The 3,366-nt window shown below is 42.2% G+C and overlaps 1 non-coding gene across 1 annotated transcript; it reads left to right on the top strand.

The window, feature by feature from the left end:
- LOC108853872 (protein ROH1) lies at window positions 1–1,332 on the top strand. Its single transcript, XR_008944189.1, has one exon. It is a non-coding gene; the product is annotated as a protein ROH1 (transcript).
- Window positions 1,333–3,366: the final 2,034 nt, after the last annotated feature.

Genomic DNA, 3,366 nt, shown 5'->3' with positions numbered 1-3,366 from the left:
CATGTCTTCCACCTTTTCACTTCCTTCTTCTCCCAAAACCCTTTTTCAAAGTTCTCTCCTTTATCCCCGGAACCAAAAAATAAGAGAAACTCACTTTTATCTTCGATTCCATTACGCAACACACTAAACACCAATGTCGCCGCCACCGGAACACCAAGGCTCCTCCTTCCTTCGCCGAATCAGCATCGCCGCAACCAGATCGTCTCCATGGACGCCACTCACGAGCACCAACAACAGCTCGAGGAACTCGACTACTTCCAGAAACACGTCTCCGATTGCCTCTCGGAGTTGTTACTCTCTCCTTCCTCCGCCGAATCTTCTCAGCCATCTGATCCCATTCTCTCCATCCCGTGGCTAAAGAACCTCCTCGACGTTTACATGTCCTGCGAAACAGAGTTCAAAGGGGTCCTCTCGACGGTCCAGATCTCCAAGTCTCCCTCTCTAGAGAAGGCTCTGCAAGAGACGCTCGATCGGATTCTTAAATCGCTCGATATCTGTAACGCCGTGAGTAACGGCATTGATTCCGTTACTCAGAGCCGGCGTCTCGCGGAGATAGCCGTCACGGCGCTTAAGAAACGGCCGTTATGTGACGGTGCCGTTCGTAGGGCTAAGCGTGCGTTGACTAGCCTCCTCGCTGGGTTAAACGCCGACGGGAGAGATAGTAACAACCGAAGGTCAACGTCACGGTCGTGGTCGTTCGGTGGATCGTCTTGCCACGTCAGCAAGAACTGGTCCGCGGCGAAACAGATTCATGCGATGGCGGGTAACCTGGTGCCGCCACGTGGAGCAGAAGCCTGTGGGTTTACGTGATGAGCAGTGTTATGGTTCTCGTGATGTGGGTGCTTGTAGCGGCGGTTCCTTGCGGGGCAAGCAACGTTCTCGCGGCGGCGCCATTGCAGCTTCCGAAACATCAGAGCTGGGCTAGCGCGGCGTTGAACATTCAGGAGAGGGTTGGTGAGGAGATGAAAGGGAAGGAGAAGCGTTTTGGTGGTGGTTTAGGGTTGATGGAGGAGATGCAGAGGATGGAGAGGGTTGGGTTGTCTTTGTTGGAGTTCACGGAGAGGTTTAGGTTTCCGGGGGAGGAGGAAGAGGTGGAGGAAGTTGCGGAGAAAGTGGAGGAGATGGATGAGATTTGCCGGGGAATGGAAGTGGGGTTGGAGGGTTTGCAGAGACAAGTGAGGGTAGTGTTCCATAGATTGGTGAGAAGCAGACTAGAGATTGTTTCGGTTCTTGATCAAGCTCCATGTTTTTAATTTAATAATGAAAAGAAAAGAAAAACTTGATGTGTATAAATCTATAATAATTCTTATGCATACGCACCCATATGTTCTATTGACTGAGGTACTGTTACCAGGGAGCTTTGGTCCTGTTCTGCTTACATTTGTGTCTGAAGCAGGTGTGTGTTGATGATGTATATGCTCTTTTGTCGTTTGAATTTGTTGTGTTCTTTGCCACGTCATGTTTGGCTGTTGTCTCTGATGTAGCTTCTCTGTGATTTCTTTTCATTGGCCTGTAAAAAAGAATCAATGATCATTTATGCTTACAAAATGAGCAAGTGGTGTTTTGATAGGATAGGTGTTCCTTGTTCATACGGATATTTACTCTCTCGTTTGGTCGATGGATGTAGTCTTTATCACATGAAAACACATGAGAAACTTAAAGGAGAAAAGCAAGAACATATATACTTGAGAAACAACACGCTTTGAGTTGTGATTAAAAAGGAATAAGGTATACTTTACTTTTATAATGTCAATGGATTTGGTGTGAAACAAAGATTAAAAAAAAACAGAGGAAAAAAGCTCTGGTGATGATAGGCAGATCTCAGAATCTTTTGTATATATCACGACAGATAAGTAGACACTGCTCCACTCCTTATGTAATGTGACGGTCCAGAAAATATAACCTGTTAAAAAAATGTTGGGAGATTTCGTTGTGATATTGGTAGCTCTTCATGCACTGACCATCTTAATCAATTTTGGACAGTTCATCACTGTTCTCATAGATGATGACTTTTTTCAGGAAAACTTTTAAAACCTTAAAGTCTGCACTGATCTCTGTGACTGAGACTGTGAATACATCGAACAAGAGTCTGAAGCAACTCTGCCGAGCTTGATGCCAAAGCCTTCATGCGTTTTATTTAGCTGAAGCTTTCTTCTAACTTTGAGGAAAGCAAATTGTTTGCTTGTAGTTGTAACAATTTGTTCTGTGGCTAACATGTTCAAGATGACAAAACATAGCACTATAGTGAAAGTAGTCCTACCAAGTTTCTCAAGACGCTATTGAGCACATCTTCTAAACTAACAGAGCAGATACATACAAAAAACACAAAAAAAGATTGCTTGTCACCACATTACGATGTTGCTTGCGACGCAAGCATAGTTTCTACACCAGCAAAAGTCCATTAACATATAACTTAAATGTACAACATTATGAATTCATGAAGGTGATACCTTTGGACGTTTATCAATGGAGCAAAACCTACTTAAATAGATTCTCAATCATGCATGAATCATCCAAGTTGAATAACCAACGAGCAAGGTCCCTATACATTTCACACCAGTCCTCAAGCTCGCAACCCCTAGTTGTTCTCCTTCTTCATCAACTGGTTTTAAGTTTTAACACATTCTCACGAGCCCTAGTAGCTGAAAATTCTCCGAGAGAAACCGGAGAGACGAGGAATGTAAGCAGAGCAGAACTCGCCATAAGATCCGCCGTCAGGGAATCCAACGAATATACAGTCTCTGCAATGAAAACCGGAGGAGATGGAGAATAACTGAATAAGACTACGAGTTTAGATGACTTTGCGTAACGGTCCATATATAAGCTGTTGAGAGATATCGAGAGAGGTATAAATAAACAAGATCCTTCCAGTGACAACAATAGACCGGGAAATAATCCGGTTTTAGTTTACCATGTCTAATTCTCAGATTGGTTTGATTTAATTTAGTTTAGACCATTTGATCCGATTTGATTTATTTGGTAGTTTTTCCTTTTTGACAAAAGAGCATTCAAATTGAAACATTAACATTTAGAGATAAGAATTTATGGTCTTACCGTAGAGAAAAACTTGCAAGAACATTTCCATGGTAGTTAAACTTCCTGATCCATGAAAAATATATGCAGAAATTAGAAGAACCAACATAAAATCAAAACTAGTAGCTAGTAAGAACCACGCAAGTCCACGAACCGTGACCATGCTTTCTTCTCCCTTGTACTTAGATTTAAGCCTTTTTAGCAACTTTTCTTAAGAACATACAGTATATATCAATAGATTATTTCTCAACTCTCAATAATTTGGATTACAATTTTAGAACATTTGCAAAGACTAATAATAACTTGGTTTACAAATATACTATAATTGATTGG

The sequence above is a fragment of the Raphanus sativus genome, chromosome 4 (genome assembly GCF_000801105.2).
Source record: "Raphanus sativus cultivar WK10039 chromosome 4, ASM80110v3, whole genome shotgun sequence".
Lineage (NCBI taxonomy): Eukaryota > Viridiplantae > Streptophyta > Magnoliopsida > Brassicales > Brassicaceae > Raphanus > Raphanus sativus.
The sequence above is the reverse complement of the archived record's forward strand: the minus strand, read 5'-3'. Positions and strand labels throughout refer to the sequence as shown.